The 24593-nt window shown below is 41.6% G+C and overlaps 1 long non-coding RNA gene across 1 annotated transcript; it reads right to left on the bottom strand.

Annotated features, from left to right (window-relative positions):
* Positions 1 to 295: 295 nt before the first annotated feature.
* Positions 296 to 23507, bottom strand: LOC148353648 (uncharacterized). The gene is made up of 3 exons (XR_015852439.1): positions 23439 to 23507; positions 3831 to 4003; positions 296 to 385 (listed from the first exon to the last, which is right to left on the bottom strand). It is a non-coding gene; the product is annotated as an uncharacterized LOC148353648 (long non-coding RNA).
* Positions 23508 to 24593: the final 1086 nt, after the last annotated feature.

Genomic DNA, 24593 nt, shown 5'->3' with positions numbered 1-24593 from the left:
TAAAAGTCTTTATATTGACCATAATGTATTTGATTGCATATTTAATGCATAATGATTGTTATCTAAAATATGAAGGGCATTTTTTTATGTTTATTTTGTTTATATTTGATATTTAGCAGTATCGTAAAACTTAATTTCTTGCAATCAGCTGCATTATTAACACTTAAAGTTAAAAGTACAAAAGGCAACAACAAAATTTAAAAAAGGGAGAAATTAAAAAGTGATTTGTGTCTGAAGGGCGCAGCATCCATTATATTACATGTAGGCAATAATTGAGTTTAAAGGAGATGTTCACCTGTTTTTTCCCCGACGCTTTCTATCATCCCTGCAGAGCCTTAGGCTTTGTTTCCCTGGACATTTCCTCTCCATAATCATCATCTTTGTCCTGAGAAAAACAAACAGATGCACACAAAGAAATATAAGGAACAATGCTTTCACCGTTTCAATTGATATCAATGCAAACTATTCGTGCATTTTTCAAACAATAACACTGTGCTTGAATATAAACACTTAAGCCCCTTTTTTTCACTACATGGTTCCGCTCTCCTCGCCTTGCCCTGGTTACTAATTACTATTCTGAGTCTCCTTTTTCCAATTACCGTCGTACCCCATGTTACTGTGGCATGACGTCATTACCATGCATGGGCGACATACTTCTTCTTATGGTCAAATTTGCGTCCTAAACTACATCAAATTTGCTTATTTTCCATCCAAACTTGTGACCATAAATATTTTGCGGCATACAGACTTCAAAAGGATGAAAAAAAACATATAAACTAGGCGGGGGAGTGGTGGGCTGTATGGTGGACAATTTTTGTAGTGGTGTATTTTAATTACCGATTTGTCTCTGGTGCGATATAATCAAATAACAATAGGAATATGTGGTTATGAATGCATGTTTAAGATGTTGTATTAACTATATAAAATCATTTTCCTAGGCAAGATAATTTTTTAGGTGTTTTTAACTACTGGTTCTATAAATGTAGCATTTAGGTTTTAAGAAAGTTTGGGCAGTAAAATTATTTTATTTGCAGAAGTCTATCTATCTATCTACCTTGGTCATATCCCTCAAGAGGGGTGACCGACAGCAAGACACACACATACAATAACAAAGAAAATAAAAAGGAAATAAATAACGAAAAAAACAAAAACAGGAAAAAAAAAAAAAACACACAAAATTTTTTGGAACATGGCCGACCCAATTGCCCAAACACCCAAACAAGTTAGGCACCTCGGCACCCAAGTTGGTCATGCTTTCGTCCCTCCAGATGAAACGGGACACCAGAAAGTGGCCATGTCACTCGGGTCAGGGTGACACAACACACTTTTTTGTTCAACAGCAGGGCCCGACAGCTCTCACTGGTTTACCCCTGCCGCATCATACGGGTGCCCAGCCCATCCTTAAGAACGCGTCCACAATCCCACTATCCTTTCACAACACCTCTCTACTCCTTTCTATCACCAACAAGAGCTCTAGCTTCCATTATATTTAGACCTCTTTCCTGCAGTGCACTCATAACACAATCCATCCACGTCATTTGCAGAAGTATTTTTGCTTTATTTTCGTAATGTTACATGTTTTTACGTTGTACAGTTTACTTTATGTACACTTCATTTCCGTAACTTTGTGCAAATATAGGGTATTTGAGTTGTCATGTTGACTTGTTAGTTTGAAGTGCATCATCCCTGTTGTTGTTTTTCTTCAGATGTGAATTCTTATTAGAGGTGAACATTTAATATTTTTCTATGTATTATTTTTTATTCTGTATATTTTCCAACTGGAGGACAACAGTAATTTTGTTGCAGCAATCCAATGATAATAAAGGTGATTCTGATACTGAAGTGCACCTACCTACCTGACGATCCTGATGCAGTCTTGGATGGCCCTCAATGCCATTAACAAATTATGCCCATATAAATAAACATTTGGTTTTGTAATTTGTAATTTTTGTCATTGTTTCGTATGTCGGGGGCTTTAGCATTTCGATTATCAGAACCTTAAAAAAAACAGTTTGACAACAACAAAGTAAGGCACTTATATGTAAAAAGATTCACGTCATCTTCACACAAGGTTAAAATTGCAAAAATAGATGTGTGCACGGAAAATTCTTTGGTTGTGTCAGAACCCGAACAGATACAGGACCCAATCGCGTGACGTTCTCACACAAGCCTTTATTTGATGGGAAATGGGGAGTCATGCATGTTAGGTAGCCGGTCTGGTGTGGAAAGACCGGAATCCAGAGACCGACGAGACCAATTCCAATAGCCCGAGTTGATATCGGACAGATGGAGTCGATACCGGACAGGAAGGGACAGACAGGATTGACAACAAATCAGGATATCGATAAATAACAGGAGAAACTAGACTGAAACGAAAACTGGAGAAAATAATAAACAGGACAAAAACAGACGGAAACAAAACTGGAACCCGAAATTAAACAGTACAAAAATAAACGGTAGCAATACCGGACTGGAGATATCACAGGAAAACAGGGCCGAGTCAGAACCCACGTCTTGTGGGGCAGAGGTTTGTTTGACGGGCTGACACTGAAGCAAGAGAGCGCTGAGCTTTATATACACAGAAAGTCAATCTCTCAACGAGCCGCAGCACCACACGGGCGGGGCTAATGGGGCACCATGGCAACTGTGACACACACTGGCGGGGCCAATTGGGTACCACGGCAACCGTGACACACACAGGCACGGCCAATTGGGCGCCATGGCAACCATGACAGGTTGGGTCTGCAGGTGCATTCTTTTAAGGTAAGGTTGCAAAGGTGAATGTCTCTTTTTGATTGTGTGGTGTTGAAGCCTGGAATGATTACTGATTTTTTTTTTTAGAATACATTTAAAAAAAACTTTTTTATTAGACCAATGTTGGCACTAATTTAGGTAATCTTGATCACTGGTAGCTGCAGCGGATTCCCCAATTTGAACTTTGCCAAAAAGCATGCCATTGAAAAAAAAGTAAAAATATTGTTAAAAAAAAAGTTTGTTCCACTTGCATTTAATTTTTATCGCATTTTAAATTTCTTCTTGCTTTTATTTTTCTGGAAAAACAAGGTGAATATGTTGTGAACCATGAGAACCGGGTTAAAAATGTAGTCAAATCCAAACATACAGTAAAATTGTGAACCAAAATAAAATGAAGAACAACTTTTTACAATTTGATTTCAGTGACATAATAATTTAAAACTTTCTAAAAAAAATAATATAAATAAACTGGTGCCAGAAATGAACTTTTAAACATTTAACAGACGGTGTGCTTTGAGATATCACGAAAAAGTGGGCCTCGCCTCGAAAAGGTAGAAGAACCCCGCTATATTGTCACATTACAACAGCAAATGTTACCCTTTAATAAGAAATCAAACTCTTATGTTTTATTTTAAATAGGACCTCCTGCTGGATTTGTTCATCGACTGCACCTCGCAAACTGACCACGGGCAGAGATACAGGTAGCTACAACTCGAAAAAAATAGTTTTTTGTAAAGGTAATACACGGACACACAATGGCCGCAATTTGTTTTGGATCAGGTCTCGTGGAAGATCCTTTCTGACAAATCAGTAGTTGTCAGTGGTTGTCAGTGGTCGTTAGTAGTCGCCATCGACCCATGTGACGATTTAGTCCCCGGGACTGTGTTTTGGAAACGCAAAAAAGGTGGTACCAATAATGGACGTGCCAGGGACCTAGAACTTTTTCATAATGGATAAACAAAAAAAAGGCAAAGAAAGGAAGGCTAGAGCCGTGTAGAGGAAAAGTGCCATTAGATTGAGAGCGAGACATTTCCAGGGTTCGTAAACCTTTTCCATGCCCCAATTCAAGCACTCACAGTGATGGGCACTTTCAAAGCCAACTTTCCAATTCCTCCGGCTCCTTGGACTCTTCACCCATCTTCTTGTGCGGGATGGTTCACATGACTCCATACAAACTCATGCTCGCTGCAGTTAGTCACGAGGTTAGAAGAAATGCAGTGGAAAAGTGAAGCCACCAGAGAACGTGTTTCTGCAAAATTTGTTTCATTTTTCTTGATTTAATGAATAAATAGTCCATCGAGTAGGACTGCCGGTAAACATGGCAACATTTTCAAGCATTACACTTAAAATTCAAGTAAAAAACCTTAACACAACATCAAAATTCAAGGACTTTCTAGGATTTTAAGCACACGTACAAGCACTGCATTTTAAATTAGAGTCTTAGGTTAATCCATGTATTTCAGAGCTGGGGAAGAAGTTTGAATTGGCCATATTTTTGTGCATACAACTATGAGGAGTGTCATTTTATTTTTGATATACTGTAGGTTGCTCTGGTAGATCCTTTGTGACCTTGTAGCTTTGCAACACGCAAACCAGATAAAACCAGTGAAGACTTGAGTGGCACTGAGCAGAACCTGTTAAAAATGTAACCGGCCGCCACCCCCCTCATATTTGTCTTGGATCCCGATGGGGGGGTGGAGGGTAGGGATTTAAAGTGTTGCTTGCCTGTTTGTTAATGACTGACCACGAATGAGCTTATTTTTCTTTTTCTAACAAGCTTGATCTGGTTCTGGTTAAAGATAAGAGCTATCTATGAACTGTCCTACATTTCCAAAAGGAAATACATTGCTTATACCCTTGCCCAACAAATCATTAAGAGCACCTGTACATTGTCTGAATAATGGACTGTTGACTGTTGTTCAACGTGCATTTTGCAGAAAAGTTGGAAAAGCAGCCACCAGAGAGGAAGTCCGCTGTGAGATAGCATGGTAAATTCATAACAGATGGGTGCTTATGCCCAGCTAAAAAAACGTGAAGCCCCTTAAGTTCAGAAGATGTGATTGAACAAGTTCGAACTGCTTTACAGCAGAGTCCCCATAAATCCATCAGAAGCACCAGTAGTGAACTTTAGTGTCCTCTTTTGTGTGTCTTAAGAAGACGACTTTTGCATTGCAATGCAACAGAAGATGGAAGACGACGGATATGACGATTTAGCGATGAGGCGACTCTCCCCGTAAATGGCAAAGTTAACAAGCACAGCCCTCGCATATGAGGTACTGAGAGTCTGGTGACTTAATTTTCCAACAAGATAGGGCGCCACCACACCGGAGCCTCAGGGTTAGACAGTTCCTTAACACAACACTGCCAGACAGATGAATTGGACGGTCCTTGTTCTGGCCACCCAGATATCACACCATGCAATTTCTTTTTGTGGGGATTTGTGAAAGGATTGGTCTATGTGCCTATTCCAAGAGACATGGATAATCTTAAAGCATGAATAAGAGAAGCTGTTGCAACCATTGACAATGCAACGCTGGGACGCATTTGGCAAAAATGTAACTATTGGCATGCGTGTGTGTGGGTGGTTGGCGCACAGCCCTACAGAGTGGAGGTCCAAGGTTCAATACAAGCTACTGCAGCCTTCCCGTGCGGCGTTTGCGCGTTTTCACTGTGCTTGTGTGGGTTTCCTCCAGACCCTCCGGTTACCTCCCACATTCCAAAAACATGCATGCCAGGTAAATTGGCCAGTTGAAATCATCCCTAGGTCTGTATGAGTGGGTGTACTGTCAGTCTCTTGTGTGCCCTGGAACTTGCTGGAGACCAGTTCAGGGTGTCTCCTGCCCACTGGCCGGAGATGGCTTGGATGGGCTCCAGCACCCCTGTGACCCTAGTAAGGATAAGCAGCGAAGATGGATGAAAGGGCTTGATGTGTGTCGTATGACCAATGGTGCTCACATTGACCATTCAAGCTAAAAATTAAGATTACAAGCTTTCTGAATTTACCAGATCTGTTTTCATATCCTTAAGTTAAGATATTCAATGTCAAAATGTGCCTAGGACTTTTGAATCACCCTGTATAACAACAATAATAAGAAAACTCACATCTAATTTGTAATCCATTTTACATCCCAACGGAATCTCAAAGAGTTACAACTAAGGTTTTCGGTAGAAAACGGGACAGCAACTCAGATTTATATAGAATGTATGCTTTTATGTTTGTGTTTGTCTACGTGCAGTCCGACATGGGCACAATTAACGTTTTACTTTACATTAAAAACAAAATTACATTAGATCATACTGTTACAATGATGCAATTTAGGTTGAAAAGAAAAGAGCAAAAAAGTTACACAATGATAATAACCTTTGGTTCCTAATTGGTTGGGAGTGATCACATGGTTCCTGTTACATTTTCACAAAACAACACCAAATATGGGTCCAAGAAGCTATTAGGTCAGACTTTGTATCACAATAAAATAAAATATACTCATGTGTGATTTAAAAATAGCTGCTGCTAGGGTTTTAGCCTTTGCAAGTTTGCATTAAATAAGACAGGTGGGCGAGGTGCAGGTGGCTTTATGAGTGCGACTTGTTCAAGATAAAAGTCCAACGTAAAGGTTGACAAACGGATCTGTGCTGACGGGCCTCTCGCGAGGACAGCAAGCGCAACGATAATAGGCGGACGACCTTTGTGTTGTCTCAAACAACATTTTTAAACATTAAACGAATCTGCGGCAAACATTCGCACCGACTCCTAACAAAGGTTACAGACGCGATAACACTCGTAGTCATTTGATGGTGGGTTTCCTTAATCGACATTGACAGAACATTTCTCGCACTAAAGATTTAAGATAAAAACAAGTGGGGTCGGGGGGAGGGTTATAATAGCAATGTATACACAATTTGAGGGGAGCAACGATTACCTTATGGTAATTAAATAAGAGAGTAATTACAATTATACTAAGTTTGAATCTTTTATTTCCCAGTACATTAGTGACCATAGAAAAGGGCTGTACACACTATGCCAGACCTGGGCACTTCGGTCCTGGAGGGCCGTATGTTCTGCATGATTTTTGAGGTTTCTCTGATCCAATACAGGTGATTGCAATCACCAGTATCGTTAACGAGCACTTGCTAGCTTGCTAACGAGGTTATAATTTGTATCACCTGAGTTAAAGAAGAACAAACTTCAAAATCTGGCAGGACGTTTGGCCCTCCAGGACCGGAGTGCCCAGGTCTGCACTATGCCATGTGGGCCTCTATTCTATAAAAAAATTCAAAAACATGATGTACCTCATTGTTTGCATTAAAATGATGTCATCTTTAATATAGTGTTTTACGAGTGCATTTTTCTTTAATTGCATTATTTGTTATGTCTTTCTTTTATTTATCAAGATATTTATCAGTTGTCATTCAAAAGAAAGCACTCGTCTTGTGCTTTTAATGCATGTATTTTAAATGTTGCTCTTAAAATGGAAAAGGCATTGCATAATATATTACTTTGCGTTTATTCTGAGTGGTTCAAAGCCAATTTGAAGAAATCGTCCGTTATTGAACAAATCTAAAATGAAACATAACATGTACATGCACATTTTTTAATCTGTACTTATTCATAAATACATATTATAAAAAAGGATATCTTTCTTCCTCATGCATCGCCAATGTATTGGATCAAGACGTATAAAAAATCCAAATCAAATCAATCAATCGATCGTTTTTTTCCCTTTCAGGCCTGGCCGCTCTGCCAAATCTTAACTCAATGCCGCCCACAACTCAAAAAGTCTACCTACCCCGGAATAGAGTTATTTTAAATTTGGGACCTTTTTATGAATGGTAAATGATCTGCATTTATATAACGCTTTTCAAGTCACTGAAGACCTCCCAAAGTCCATTCATACATACACTCACACACCGATGGCTAGAGGCAGTCATGCAAGGCGCCTACTTGCCTATCAGAGGCATTAGGTATTTGGTGTCCTTGCCCAAGAAATTCAACATTTAACTCAGAGAAGCAACTGCTCGGTCCCAAGACAAGCGCTCTACCTCCTTGACTACGATTTATAATTACGACGGAAATAATTTTGGTTTTTTTCAATGTGTTATTCAAATTGAAAAACATGTTGGTATTAAAACATTGTATAAATTTGATTTAAAATATCCACAGTTTTATTGAAAAAAGGTACGAGAAAGAATTTGCAACCATAACAAATGTTTGCATGTATACATATTTTTTTTAAACTAAAGACAGGATCATCAAAATCTGAGTAAACTAACAAACATTTATCAATATTTACACATTATAATAAAATTAACTACATTTGTCAGCATGAATCGGACAGTGTCAGTTGGGTAAGACTTATTTGAGGTTGTCGGGGTTGTTGTGTCGTTTGAGGAGAATTTGACTGGAACGCACGAAATGAGATAAACTAATACGGGGGCTGTCAAATTCATGTTTGTTTTTCCCCTTCGAGGGGTCAAGGACACACAGTTCAGCATCAGCACACATAATCAGCACTCATCTAACCTGCAATCACTTTGATGTGAATTATAATTTAGATTGAGGATTTTCATGTTGGAAAAATAAAAACGGCCAATAAACCTAGCATGTGGGAGGAAACTAGAGTGCCTGGAGCAAACCCACGCAAGCACGGGGAGAACATGCAAACTCCGCACAGGAAGGCTGGTAGCCTATGCTCCCTTTAAGCTACGCGCGGGCGCAATTACGCACTGCCCGCACATTCTCAGCGCACAAGAAAATCTATCCAGCGCATAAACAACATCAACATAACGTATTAATTAATGTCTAATATTAGACTTAATCTAATCTAATTAATTCGCTCAATAATATTGGGTTTTTTTTGTTTCTCACTCAGTGAGTGACAGGTGTCTAGCCAATGATACGATACAGTTCACTTACGGTACAAAGCCAATCATGGCATTGATGTTGCTTGCGTCTGGGCCCCGCCTATATGCGCTGTGCAAGTTAGCTAGCGGGTTAATAGATGCTAATATAAACCCCGCTTTATGGCGAAACGAACAGGTAGCGACACATCCACTCACCAAGCCACAGTAAAAAAAGAAATGCAGATCTTTTAAGATGGAATGGTTGACAGTATGTGCAAATGAAAGAAAAAGCGGTGAAATTGGATTTTTCTCTTTTTCAAGTCAGAAAGGTCTACTCTGCAAAACATTGTATTTCAGTTTTCATATTTCCATAGCAGTATTACTGCAGTATTTTAGCAGTATTTCCGTAGTAGTATTTTCGCAGGGGAATTGTTGTATTTTGGTCGTAATATTGTAGTTGTATTTCTGTAGTGTCACAGTAGTATTTCCATAGAAGTATTTCTGTAGTATTTTTTCTGTCATATATATTTTTTGTATTATTTGTGTAGTATTCTTGTAGTATTATTTCTGTGGTGTTTTTGTAATGTTTCCATAGTAGTCTTTCTGTAGTATGCTTGGTAGTATTGCTTGCACAAATCATTGTGCAAAATGTGAATGTTTTAATGTGAGCAAAATATTATGTCTGAAAGGTGTATATGTCTCATATCTTCCAGAACAGGACCCTCGGCCAGGCCAAAGCAGGACTCTCACATACTTACTGTATAACATTTACACATCCCATTTTTCAGATTTTTGTATTTTTTTAAGTGGACCAAATTACTTATTTAAAAATAAAGCATGCATATCTGATGTTGCTCACAGTAGTACTCAGTTTGCTCAGGGAGCTTGTGTGTTTGCTCAGATACATGAAAAATTAGAGGGAACATAGCTGGTAGCTGCATTTCAACTCATGACTTTAACTATGGCCGGCGACGCGCAAACCACTCAGCTGCCGTGTCACCCCCATATTATTTAAATAAATACAAATGTATCTACATAGTATTTTTTTTAATGCATGTTTATATGATAGTTCATGTATTTTTGCTTATCATTCGAAACTATAGTTTTTCATTTAATGAAAAGTCTTTTTTACCACTAAAAGGCACTAATACACAAAGTCCTTTAAAATATATTTTAATATCCATGCGCACCACAAATACTTGAAATGCACTTCATAAATTTGCTCAAATTTTTATACTACTATTATACTATGTTATACTACTTTTTATACTATTACTATAACATTCATATTTGTTAGTTAAAAAAATAGTTTTTGAGCAAGCTATTAAATGATTGAGCTGGAATTTAACAACTAATTTTGCAAACAATTATTTTTATCAATATTAATCAATTTGAATAAGTAGAAAAATGAGTACTGCAATTACTCTAGTCTAACATTAAGATAAAAATTGGTGGGTTTGAAAAAAAGTTGTTTTTTTTCATAGGCTCCAAAATGATTTTTTTTGGTTTTATGCAACTCTAACTCTTATAGTAGTTTGTATTTATTTTGCCTCTTCGGGTGCGCCATACTTGTGAAAAATTGCTTAACAAAATAATATAAATGTAACATAAATGCGCGCCTTATGGTCTGAAAAATATGGTATTTCCAAGTGTAACAAGACGATTTGATGCACTAATAATGCACATTTATTCTTCTAGAAAAATGACAATAAAACTTGGCAGCAAGCCATGACGTTAAAAATTCCAGCAAATATGTATTTATTCCAGTAATACACATAAAAAACCACTTGACTACAGTGTCATCATAGGATGACAAGTTTGGATTTATCTTCAGTTTATTGTAAGCCTTTTGCAAAATGAAATACATAAATTCAGGGTTTACTTTTTTAGAGGGACACTAAGTAATATTTGACAGCTAGATGCTGCTGTATTGTGTAGTGCAAATTAAAACGGGGGCTACTAAGCACAAAGACAAATACAAAAATACACATTTTCATTAGTAGTACTTCTTAACTTCTTATTTCTATTATCATATCTTTACCATTTCCCTCTGGTAGGCTGGATTAAAAAGCTTGAGGGCTGCTTGTGGCTCGCAGGCCATATTTTCCCCAACCCAGCACTACATAATACACAATGTTCCTATACATGACACTTGTATGACTGTAAACGTTACTTTAAACATGGCATGGTTAGTACATCCTGGAAATAATAAATTTTTACATGACTTCTTACGAGGAAAAATAACTTGTAAACTACTGGGAAGTTAACAAATACCAGCAAAGTTATCAGTCCATGTCCTCTTTTAATAGGCTTCCCTGTCCACCAATGGCTGTTCAGGAGGTGGGGCGCAGAACTTGTGCTGTGATTCGCTGTCTACACCTCCTCCTACTTTCAGTCCAAAAACTGTTTCGTGTGAACCAACATAAAGACCCAGCCTGAACCCCCATATCGTTCCAGACACATGTAGACTATTCCGAGTATATAGGGCATTGAATATTAAATTACATAACATTGCGTAAAAATCGTTTATTACTTTAGTGTCAAATGCATGAAGTAGAGAGATTACAGCAGCTGGTAAGTTGTCATCCTATATCCCTGCTTGCGTCCACCCAATTTGGATCAGAAGCAAATTCCTCTGGAAGGCTGCTGTAAAACTACTTAATGCATTTGTTATCAATCAGTATCTGGTGAGGCACAGTCAGATTTATGAATAAATGAACCTACATCTTGTTCGTCATTTGATTGGCAGAGCAAGAAAGCAAACCTGTCAACCTCAGCTGAATGCTTCCCTTATCAATGATTGCAATTACTCTTATTAAGCGATAATAAACCAATTTACTCACAGCATGACAGACTATGTAGAATACTGCGACAATATTAGCAATCTACAATGACATTGACGTCTACTACCAGTGACCAAGACAATCCGGAATAGAGCTGAAATGGGCAAGACTAGAGTGGTCTAACACAAAACAAAATAAAAAGAGGCAAAATATAGGTTGAGGGGTGTGTTATTCCTGAACCGAAATTGTTATACGGCGCACAGAATTTGAAATAATCAAATAACATATGAAATATGGGGGAAATGAATGAGATGACAGGTTAAATATAAACTGTAGCATACAAAAAAACGTTTCATTGTCTTGAATTACAAATGAAGTCTATGCGCTGCTCCTTTTGCACAAATACATCGATAGAAAGTACCGGTAATTCTCCATTATGAAAAAAAAAAAACTCCATGTAAGGAGAAAAATACTAGACGGCTTGACCTGCTGTTAGTGTGCTAATAATATCACTATTTTTATAGTTTGGTGCTGAGGTATGCGCCAAATCAGAAACCTTGGCCTCACTATTGCCCTCTGCCATGAAGCAAGAGAAATTCCAGACTCACTTTGCAGATGGTCTCCACCGTAATATATTACATACTAATTATATAAATAATATTTATAATAATGTTGAAATTCAGCAAATTTGAAAAAGAAAATCCCAAAATTTTGAAGTTAATCGAGAGAAAGAGCGAACTGATAAACATACTATACATTTCCCTTTCTTACTACAACGAAACTGTAATATTAAGATTACAGTATATGGGGTCTTAGCACGCCTGTAATAAAGGAATGTTTGAATCACCCTGTATCAGTGACACTAAGTAAAGTCACTTGAGTGCCACGTGCCTCAATTGAGGCTGTATTTCACCAAGCTGTTAACTTAAGTGAGAGCTAGCCCAAATTGGGGTACGGGCATGTGTCGTGACCACAGAAACTTGAGGCTGCAGGTCATTTACACTTATGCCGCGGTATATGGGATGATCAACTTCCACATCGACCAACCGCACACATCTTTTCAGATTGCGAGCTGCAACTCCCTGCCATCAATCTTTTGGTTATGTATGACATGATGCATATAGTAATTGTTACTCTGTTTTTTCCTTTAACCTTAATCGGCTGAAATTAAATAATCCACGAACGTCATTTTGAGATATGTGACAACATATATGGTTTGGCCTGTAGATGGCATGAATGCAACCTACCATAATTCATCCATCCATCCATTTTCTGTACTGCTTATCCTCACTAGGGCCGGGGGGTGCTGAAGCCCATATTAGCTGTCTCCAGGCAGTGGGCAGTTGGCTGATTACCAGCCAGCTGCATGGCACAGAGACAGAGACCATTCACACACTCACTCATACCTTCCAGAGTGCATGGGGAGAACATGCAAACTCTGCACAGGAAGACGGATAGCACCTGAACAGTGGGACTGACGCTGACAAGCTGAACAGTGTTCAATAATTCATTTAAAAAAACAAAATGACGCATCGTTACAATCAATGCCAGAGTGGCTAATCGGAAAGAACAGGATATTTTCCCGAAGGGCCGGCACATGTCAAGGTATAGTTTGGGCTGGCTGGATGAGAAAAATAATTTCAGAGAGGTGCTAGGTGAAGAGGAAAAAGCCAGGGACAAGAAAAAGAAACGCGATAAAAGGACTATTATTCATTTCACTCATCTTTCACTTTTTGCTCGTCATGGAAATGCGGGAGAACTGTTTTCATATTGACTTTAACCAGGCCAATATGAAAACAGTTCTCCCGCATTTCCATCAGCATGTAAATTTTGCTACAAGAGGTAGGAACACATTAGACCTGGCCTACACAAACATCAAAGGTGCATATAAAGCAGCCCCCCGCCCCCACCTTGGCTCATCAGATCACCTTTCTGTTATGCTAATTCCAGCATACAAGCCCCTGCTGACCAGAGAAAAACCTACAGTGAAGCAGGTGAGGGTGTGGTCTGAGGGGGCAATGGAGGCACTACAGGACTGCTTTGATTGCACTGATTGGGACATGTTTAAATCGGCTGCCACTTACAACAACAAAATAAATATAGATGAGTACGCCATTTCTGTGTCAGCCTATATCAGTAAATGCGCAGAAGACGTCAGCAATACCAAAACTATATGCACCCGTGCCAATCAGAAGCCCTGGATGACTGCTGAGATACGCAAACAACTAAAAGTACGGAACCTTGTCTTTAAATCTGGTGACAAGGAGGCGCTGAGATCAGCGAGGGCTAACCTGAACCGTGCTATCAGACTAGCAAAGCGTACGCACAGTCAAAAAATCCAGGAACGTTTCCTCAATACAACCAACACCAGGGATATGTGGAAAGGCATTCAGGCCATTACCAAATACAAGCCAACCACCGCCCCAGTGCAGGACACTAGCATGGACTTTCTGAATGACCTCAACAAATTCTTTGGAAGGTTCGAGGCACAAAACGGCACCCCTGCAGCGAAAGCGGTTCCAAATCAGGACGAAAGAGCACTCCACCTGGACTCAACCGACGTGAGAAAGACCCTGAGAGGGGTCAACACAAGGAAGGCTCCAGGCCCGGACAACATTCCGGGGCGGGTGCTTAGGGAGTGCGCCGATCAGCTGGCTTGTGTACTAACAGACATTTTCAACACCTCGCTAGACCAAGCCAAAGTACCATCATGCTTCAAAATTGCCAACATCATCCCTGTGCCAAAGAAACCCCAGATCTTATCATTCAACGATTACCGGCCCGTTGCACTGACTCCTATCATAATGAAGTGCTTTGAGAGACTGGTTAAAGAGCACATCACCTCCAGTCTCCCCTCCTCATTCGACCCCTTTCAGTTTGCCTACCGGACAAACCGCTCCACCAGGGATGCCATCTCCTCTGCGCTTCACCTGAGCCTGACACACCTAGAGGAGAAGAACACCCATGTGCGGATGCTGTTCCTGGACTTCAGTTCAGCATTCAACACCATCATCCCACAACATCTGGTAGACAAAATGAGACTCCTGGGTTTCAACACCCCCCTGCGGAACTGGCTGCTGGACTTCCTCAGTGACAGACCCCAATCAGTGCGGATAGGTCAGAACATCTCAGATGTCATCTACCTCAGCACGGGCTCCCCCCAAGGCTGTGTCCTGAGCCCCTTGCTGTTCACCTTGATGACACACGACTGCGTCCCTAGGTCCGCCACAAACCACATCGTGAAGTATGCTGACGACACAACAGTGGTGGGCCTCATCAGGGACGACAACGACCTGGCCTACAGAGAGGAGGTGGAGCAGTTGGTGGCCTGGTGCAGGGACAACAGCCTGGTCCTGAATGTTGACAAAACTAAAGAGATCATTGTCGACTTTAGGAAAAACCAGCCCAACCATGCCCCACTTTGCATCAACAACAAGACTGTGGAGGTTGTCAGCAGTATCAAGTTCCTAGGGGTGCACATTACAAACAAACTCACCTGGTCCGTGAACACTGCATCACTGGTTAAGAGGGCACAGCAGCGCCTGTACTTCCTGCGGAGGATGAGGAGAGCCCACCTGCCCCCACCCTCCCTCATCACATTCTACAGGGGCACCATAGAGAGTATCCTGACCGGCTGTATCTCTGTGTGGTGTGGAGGCTGCAGCGCTACCGACTGGGGTAGTGTGAGGAGGGTAACGAGGACAGCAGAGAAAATAATCGGGACTACACTTCCCTCCATTCAGGACATTGGCCAGAAGCGCTGCCTATCCCATGCTAAGAACATTATCGGGGACCCCTCTCACCCCCATCATGGACTGTTCACTCTGCTAGCCTCTGGGAAGAGGTACTGCAGTGTGCGGTGCAGGACCACCAGATTCCGCAGTAGTCTAGTCCCCCTGGCCATTAGACTGTTAAATGGTCAATCTAACATATAGTTAACCTAAACCTAAACGGCTGCTAATCTGACTTTTTGCACTACTGGCAGTTCTTTATAGCTTGCCACTCCTTGCACATTTGCTCTCTGCACTATTGTACTTACAGCGTTATTGTTACAGTGTTAATGTTACTGTTTACCTGACTTGTTAACCTGAATGCCCATTTTGCACATCTGGTTAGCTACTCCTCTTGCACTATCGGCACTATGGTAAAATACTATACGTAGCCATAATACAATACAACTTTTACTTATATCTGTACATTCGAGGAAACTGTGCGGGTCAGATGTATCGACATTTCGTTCTGTATACACGTGTACTAGAATGACAATAAAGTAGATCTGAATCTGAATCTTTGTCCGCTAATGTGTCATTTGCTACACGTTGAATGCCTTTACTGGGTAGCTAGCTCCCCTCACTAGAATAAGCTCACAGTGATGGGAATTTTGTCTCTTTTTAGTGAGCAAAACCAAGAGAGACAACTGTTTTGATTCCCAAAAGCCTCTTCAGGTGATTTCTGTTGCTTCTATCAATATATTAAAATGTATTACGTCACAATATTAGAGGGCAAATAAAGCTAAAAAAAGAGAAAGAAAATAAACAACAATTAAAAAACAGAAGGAAAAAAATAAAGGCAAAAGGAAACAATAATAGAATGAAAAAGAACGAAAGGGCTGGAAGACTCCAAAAATAAAAGGAAAATGAGAAAAGGGAAGAAAAGTAGGAAGAAAAAAAAAAAAAAAAAAAGAAGAAGAAAGCCTGAGGACTAAAAAAAAAAATACAAAAAAAAATAGGTCCTCTCACATTGTATCTTCCTTACAGATTGGGCTGGCATATAATTTCCTGTTGAGCCTTTCCTGTACTCGGGTTGCATGTGAGCTGAGCTTCTTTGCTTTAAAATGTGACAAAACTTAGCCAAGAAGCTCACTGCCTCGGCAAACTTTGAAGGCCTTCGTGCTGACGTACAATTTAAAAGGAAATTTTTAAGTCTATAACAATCACAATGTCAAGAAAGTTGCAGAGACCAGTGCTTTGCTTGGAAGATTTTAATGTGTTAGGTAGCCAACTTAAATGTGTGTAGTAAAGCTACTTCAAAAGAGTTATAAGAATTTAGTGTAAAGCCCAACAAACTGTTGGGATGGCAAATGAAATTTTGATTTCAAATGGTCGATACTGTACATACTGAAGTTAAATATGTTTTCACTTATTTCAGAATCTGTATATAATCTTTTTTTGAATTTAAAAAGTAAAGTGCTGTTTGTTAATTTATCAACATACACCTGAATTTCTTCCCAATGAAAATGTATCATAAGAGCTTGCTGCTGTTCTATTCATTTAAATTCCTCCGCCATAGCTAAGTGAGCCGGCTTTGGGTAAAAAACTCACAGGCTGAAAAGGGACCCACTAGTTACAATACACAAGTAAAACATATGTCAGAATTTGGCCGTCCTATTTGCCTGAGGTTGGTCTGCCGGAAGTTAGTTAGCAGCATAAGCGTAAAAAATGTATCTGTGGCCACAACAAATGCATATGCTGCATTATGCGCTAGCTCAGGGGTGGCGAACACGTGCCTCTAGAGTCGCATGCGGCTCTTTGCCTCATCATATTTTCTATATACTGTGGCTCTTTGCCTTGTTTCATGTTTACGTTTTTTTTTGTGTATATTGAGGGTGGACACTTTACTTGAAATAAACACAAGAACAATACTTGTTATATTGTAAGGAGAGGAGTGTGTTATGGGAAATAATATGTTTTTAATTGTGTGTGTTTGTGTGTGTCTGTCTGTCTGTCATGACAGGTCAGTGCATGGTGTGGCTCTTTGACTCTCACAGTTAAAAATGTTGGCTCTTTTTGTCAAACTTGTTCGCTACCCCTGCGCTAGCTCTTTCTTGCAAAATTGGATGTTTTTCAACAGTGGACAAAACTTGTACTAAATATTATGAGCAAAAGTAAATTTTGCATCATCTTTTTTACCGAATATATATATATATATATATATATATATATATATATATATATGATTGATTGATTGATTATTGCTCCAGCGAAGGTTGGGGGGTCCCGTCCCTGTGCGTTGAGCCGACCAGATGAACCAGGTTTTTCCAATGCTGGCGGTTATGTGGTAGCTGTTCTGCATCCTCTACAGCAACTCCGTGTTGTTGGAGGTCGCCCGCAACGACGTCGAGCCATCGAGTGTGGGGTTTCCCTCGTGGTCGTCTCCAGCCTGCGGCCTTTGGGTCAAACTGGAGAATGGCTCGTGTCGGATGGTCTGTTGGTAGACGAAGGACATGGCCAAACCAGCGGGTGCGGCGTTGTGCGACCAAGGAAGATGCTCGGGGCTGGCACGTGCGGGCTCTGAGCTCTTTATTGGAGACTTGCTGGGGCCACCTGATGTTCTCGATCGTTCTGAGAGCCCTGCTATCAAAACCGTCGATTCTTGTGGCCAGGGTGTCGTTCAGGGGCCATGTTTCTGAGCCATAAAGCAGGATAGAGAGTACGGCGAGGTTGTAAATGCGAAGCTTTGTCTTGCGTGCGATGGTCTGGTGCCGCCAGAGTGGTTTCCAGAGAGACTGCAGAGCAGATGCTGCCAGGGCTCTTCTGCGGAGAATCTCTGGTTTTGGGTCCCCATTGTCTGTCACCATGGACCCCAGATACACAAAGCTCTTGACAGGCTCTACGATGTCGCTACCAATTTGGATGGAGGTGGATCTGGTCCATCACCGACATACATGAATTTGGTTTTCGTCCAACTCACTTGGAGGCCAAGCCGCGCTGCCTCTTCGCTGTAAATGCCCAGGGCGTCTCTCAGCTGGCTGTAGGAAGTGCTGAGCATGATGGTGTCGTCAGCATACTCCAGGTCAGTCAGGTGGTAGTTGCCGAAAGACACTCCGGGGATGCGCTCACTAACCCTGAACATCAGATGATCGATGATGCAATTAAAAAGGTCAGGAGCAGCCACGCAGCCTTGACGAACGCCGCTGGAGATAGTAAACCAGTCGGAGTCAATGCCGTTGATACGGACACAGCTCTCTGCGTTGCTGTAGAGCAGCTTGAACAGGGCTATGATCTTGGGTGGTGCTCCGAGAGCTTGGAGGATGTTCCACAGTGAAGGGTGGCAGACGGTGTCAAAGGCGGCCTTCAGATCAATGAATCCGATATACAGATGGCGATCTTTACGGAATTCACGGGTCTTCTCTATCAGCAAACGGACGGCAGAGATGTGGTCCGTTGTGGAGCGGTTGGGCATAAAGCCAGCCTGCTGGTGACGGCGGCAGCTTCTGATTGCTGGAAGGGCACGGCTGAGCAAGATCCTGGTAAAGACCTTGCCCAGGATGGAGAGTAAGGTTATACCGCTGTGGTTTCCACAGACAAGCCTGTCACCCTTGCATTTCCAGAAGGGCATGATGACTCCTCTGGTCCAGTTGTTGGGCAGTTGCTCCAATTCCCACACCTGGTTCAATAGGCAGGTTAGCCACTCCACCATGCCATCACCGCTGGCCTTGAGCATCTCACCGGTAATGGCACAGATGCCAGGGGCTTTCTTGGTGTTCAGCTTCTTCAGAGCAGCTCTCACTTCCTCGGGTGTTACAGGGTCTGTGCAGCAGGCGTCTCTAGGAGATGCCGTGTTTGCAGCCACTAGGAGGGTGGGATCAGCCGGGATGGTGCTGTGCTGCGAGAGGAGGCTAAAGTGCTCCTTCCAGCGCGCGAGGCAGTTGGCTTCTGTCATGATGAGGTTGCCGTCTGAGTCTTTTACCAGGGCTGTCTTCATGTGTGGGCCGCTACGGGCTTGACGTAGTAGACTGAATACGCGGTTCATGTTGTTGTTGTTGGCCGCAGACCCAAGCTGTTGGGCTTCTGCGTGCCAAAACCTCTCCCTATCTTCAGCGATGGCCACATTGCGCAGGCGGTTCAGTCTCCGATACTCCGTGAGGTCGCCTCGGAGCCGGGCCTCACGCCGCTGGTCTATGATGTTGAGTGTCCTCTCTGATATCCAAGGCTTTCTCGGGGAGGATCGCGGGCGTCCGAGGACATTGTGAGCAGACTGGAGGACACTTTCCTTGAAGGCCGCCCAGTCTGTCAGCTTGTCAGGAGCCAGGGCATCGAGAGTGCGGCGGATGGAGCAACTGAAGTCTCTGCCGATGTTGGGGTCGCTGAGTCGGGAGGAGTCGGGGCGAGGCAGAGTCTTGTGCTGGTTGGCTCGGAGCTTTAGCTTGAGCTGGGCCACCAGCAGACGATGGTCTGTGTTGCCAAGCTGTGCTCCTCTGAACACCCGGCAGTTGGTTACAAACGACTTCCAGCGTCGTGATATCAGGATGTGGTCCAATGCCTTCCTGGTTCTGCCATCTGGGCTGTACCACGTCCAGTGATGGATGCGTTTCCGGGGAAACCAGGTGTCAGCAACACAGAGGTTGTTTTGGTGGCAGAGGAGGAGGAGGCGGTTGCCATTGTCGTTTGTTGTGCTGTCAACGAAGGTGGTGCCAAAAGGTGAGCCGGGGGACCGATCATTGCTCGATAGAGTACGTTGGCATCAGTGAGGATGATGGTGACGTCGTGTGGTCGGGCTTGGTCGACAGCCTGGTGGAGTTGGTCAAAGAACGCGTCCTTCGCATCCTCATCAGCGACATCGGTGGGGGCGTAGGCGACGATCACTGTCATCTTGCCGTGATGGTGGAGGAAGCGAGCAGACAGTAGTCTGTCGCTTATGGGTGTCCAGCTGAGGGGGACCTGCGGAGGGCTTTTGGAATGGCAAGAGCCACACCGTAAAGGCCGGTCCGACTCTCTGGGCCACTCCAGATGTAGCAATGGTTGCCAGCTGTTGTTTCACCATTGCCTTGCCATCGTACTTCACAGAGACCTGCCAGGGTGATGTTATAGCGACAGAGCTCTCGGGACAGCAGGGTGGCAGCTCCGGGGCGAAGGAGTGTCTGGACATTGCAGGTGGCGACACGGGTCTTATGACGGAGGTCGATCCGTACTCGTTGGTCGGGGGGCAGGCTGTGGTCCGTTACCGTGTTGGTCAGTCCGGTTTCTTTCTCTGTTCAGTTTCATAACAAAGGGGGTTTCTCCTGGGTGAGTTGTTAGCCCTCCGCAGGATAGTCGGTTGGTGGGGCTGCCACCTCACAGCGTACCAACACGCTGGGGACTTTGTTTGTCTGGAACCTACCCCGGAGACCGGCCCGCCATGGGTGACCCTACCAGGAGCAAACTCCCGACGGTATCGCTCTCCAGGGTCACTGGATCACGCAAGCCCCCTCGCCGCATCAAGGCCAGACCCATCCGAGGGGGATATATATATATATATATATATATATATATATTCAGACACTGTATTTTCCGTACTGTAAGGCGCACCTATACTCCCAAATAGGCCATAAATGTAAAAGTGCGCGCTATAGTGCAGTCTGAATAAACCACAATTAAAGAAAATAAGTCTGCTTATTCGCTATGCTGTCACTCTGTGTCAAACTGGCAAAATAGGGGATACTTCTGAGGCAGAACAGAACAGAACAGTAACCATTTGAAAATTAATTCATTTAAGTGCTGAAACCAGATGTCATAATGGTAATTTGTTTCCTATGAAAATAAATTAGTTAAATTTAAAATGTATTTCTATGTTATTTATGCAACCCTGTGCTCTTACTGTATTTATTTTTTCTTTTAAGTCATGTTCCAACAAACATCACGTTATAGAAGGAATCACCTGAAAAGAAAAAAGGGATGACAGGTTGAAGCCAAAAGCCTATAATAGAACTGTCCCCAGAATAACTTTGCCTCTTCAATCAATCATTTGAACAAATTATATCTTACATTGTTAAAACAATCATTTGTTAATCCGTTAAAAAATGATCAGATTATTTTACATTTTCTGAGAAGATTCTTTTCACATCCTTCTCCTCCCTACTCTCAAACAACAATATACAGATAAGAACATTTTTTTCAAGATGTCGAAAAATATCCGGACGTTGCTTTAAGTTAGATTTTGTATTGAGTGCACCTTTTTCCGAGTAGAGGACAGTACTGTAGTGTTTTATTCCGCCGCTTGGCGCTGTGAGAGGTCACCCAGCATACACCCCGAAGAAGAAATTCGGCTTCTACTTCCTAGTTCGTGTGTAATCATAACAACGTGTACTGTATCGCTAGCGCGCTAAGAACTTTGACGTTTTTATTGTTAAATATCTCGTGCATCAATCCGATGTGGTTGATGTAAAGTGTAAAGAAGAGGCGAGCATTTTCTTTTGAAATGAAAGGGAAATAAGAAAGCTTGATGCGGTTGACAAAATGGTCGGAATGCTTTTTTTTTGGCCACTTTTTACCATGGAGGAGGACCTCTTGAAGAGCATCTCCCAGTTAAACGTCACTTTATAGAGGGCTCCGCGCTTTGTGCTAAAAATAGTAACACGGCTTCGTGCCGCCATCTTGGAAGTCTGTCGATTACAAGTGGTGATAGCGAGAGGAGCAAATATTTACTCAGTTTGTCTATTTATTTACTCAACTAGCTTCGTTTGTGTACGGATTTTGTCCATCAACACTATGGAAAACTACGTGGAGAGTTTAGACAAGCAAGCACGCGAGCGGTACGCTGCGAAGTTGCATTTTATTGGAAAATTGGATCCCTACAAAATTAAAAACAAGGACTGGAAGTCTGATCCCGATTTGTTGCCGTGTGTGACTTACACTGAACTTGTTAACTATCTTATTTTCCACCCAACCTTTTGTGAACTGAAGGATTTTCAAAATTACAAAAGTATGAAAGCCTACGGCAGATTTGTGTCTGGTTGGGTTCGGGATGTGTCTGTGCACACAGTATTTAACCTAGCCATACTTGAATGGTGTCGACTGATGTACATGAAGTACACATGTCCCATAACCTTTTTAAAATGTATTTCTACATCATAAATAATTCAATTTACCTGTCAGAAAGTGGTCAGAACAAACACGAACACAGTCAAGCTTTGGCAAATTCGACCGGTTGATAGCTGCCAGCCACATTCGTCTTCGCCGTTCACTTTTCTCCTGAGCTTCAATCCCCTGATTGTAAACACACTTCGGAAGTCTAAAGAAGCCCTTCCCACCCTTTTCCCCTCGGCTACAACAGCCAACAATAACGCACGTATTCGGCATTACAATGTAGAATCTAACTGGTTCGCTGAACAATAACAATGAAGTGAAAAGCTTTGTGGACTTCCAAAACGGCCGCCAGCAATGCATTGTGGGTAAATCTTAGGACCTCGAAGCACTCTATAGAGCATATTATTTTATGAAATGTTTCTTTTTTAGTACTTAACAATCAGGTTACATTAACAAGCCTTAAACATACTTATATGAACCTTAAACATACAAAATATAGTACTGAAGCAACTTACAAACAAATTCAACTTATGAACGATCTCCCGGAACCTCACTCGTTCGTAGGTCAGGCAGCGTCTGTAATGAGTAAAACCTGAGACAAAAACAGACGCTGCCATACTTACGAAAGAGAGAGGTTGCGGACGATCGTTCAGAAGTTGCTTCAGAAACGGCTCGCCTATTCTTTACACTAACCGTATTGAATGGATGCACGAGATATTAAACAATAAAGACGTCAAAGTTCTGCTATCTGAACAGGTCAGCTATCCAGTACCGTATACTCGGTTTAGCACATCGAACTAACTAAAAAGAGATATATAAGGGACGTCTTAAGGTCATCATTGAACTATAAATGGAAAGCTTTTCGGGTAACACAATAGCTTTTCAATATGGAGCGAGAATATTGGACCTTGAAGTTATGGGTTTTCCCTGAAATATTGAGTGTCTGCTCTATCGAGGAACAACTGTTGAATATTTGTAAGTAGTTGGTGTTTACTTAGTATACTAATAAAAGGGATTCCTATTTAATAGTAGTTTCGAATTTTAACATGTTGGATTTTATAAATACATATTTTGTAAGTTATGTAATTATATACACCTAGCGTCATGGACAATTCGCATAGCGGTTTTTTGTAATTGATTGATTGAAAGACGCAGATAAACCAGCTGACTGCCTAGCTAACTATTATAGTATAAAAACAAGTGGTTTCTGGTTACTAATCAAATGGGAAAAGAAGATGAAACACAAATGAAAGAGAAACATAATATTTGTACTTACCTAGTAATTTTCATCAAATATCCATCGAAGTCAACGGATGACTAGTTGGTGCCGCCATTTTAATATTGAGGTCGTATGCAGTATTGATAACTTCCTTTGGAGGTCAGCATTGATCCAGATCAATACTATCTCAGTTGGAAGACCTACCTGCAAGAAACTTGTTTTGGGTAAAATGCTTCTTTTCGGGGTCATTTGTGATTTGTTGGCATTCGCTGGAAAATATTAAACTAGTAAGAAAAACACCCCACATATTGTTAACATGGTAAATGGCTATTTTACCTGCAGATGTCTGGCTTTTACCGTAATACAATAACTGCATAGGTGTCTAGAGGCCCACTTCTTACAACCAGCTCCTTTGGGGTTCTAATACCACATTGTGTTTTCTAATTGCTTTGGAAGGTTAATGAATGATTTGCAAAACCTTGAGTAATTATGTGAGCAGAGCTGGTTAGAGAAGGGATAAAACTGGTCTTCCTTTGAGCTTGTACAGTGTCTGGAGCATTACATTTGTTGGTGTAATTAAAGTTTCATAATGACCAGAAAAAGACAACTTTTGTGAGAACCTCATAGTTTTACAATATATTTTACTATATATATATATATATATATATATATATATATATTATCTGCACCGCTTATCCTCAGTAGGGTCGCGGGGTGTGCTGGAGCCCATCCTAGGTATCTTCGGGCAGTGGGTCGGGAACACCCTGAACTGGTTGCCAGCCACTCGCAGGGCACACAGAGACAGACAACTCACTCGCTCATTCCCACCTAGGGACATTTTGGACCGGCAAATTAACCTGACATGCATGTTTTTGGAATGTGGGGGGAAACTGGAGTGCCCAGAGGAAACCCACGCAAGCACGGGGAAAACATGCAAACAGAGGAAGGTTCGATCTCATGACCTCAGAACTGTGCCGCACATACGCTAACCACTGCGCTGCCATGCTGCCCATATATATATATATATATATATATATATATATATGTGTGTGTATATAATGATTATTTGATATTGATGATTATTTGATATTAATTAGATTTTATCCATAAATGAGGAATATCCCAATTTATTTCCGCTTCTTTTCATTGCCTTTGCCCTGGTTACACTGTTCTAGATGTTTTCTTTCTAATCATTTAACCAATCACATGTTA

The sequence above is a fragment of the Urocampus carinirostris genome, chromosome 13 (genome assembly GCF_059441175.1).
Source record: "Urocampus carinirostris isolate Australia breed hairy pipefish chromosome 13, RoL_Ucar_1.0, whole genome shotgun sequence".
NCBI classification, from domain to species: domain Eukaryota; kingdom Metazoa; phylum Chordata; class Actinopteri; order Syngnathiformes; family Syngnathidae; genus Urocampus; species Urocampus carinirostris.
The sequence above is the reverse complement of the archived record's forward strand: the minus strand, read 5'-3'. Positions and strand labels throughout refer to the sequence as shown.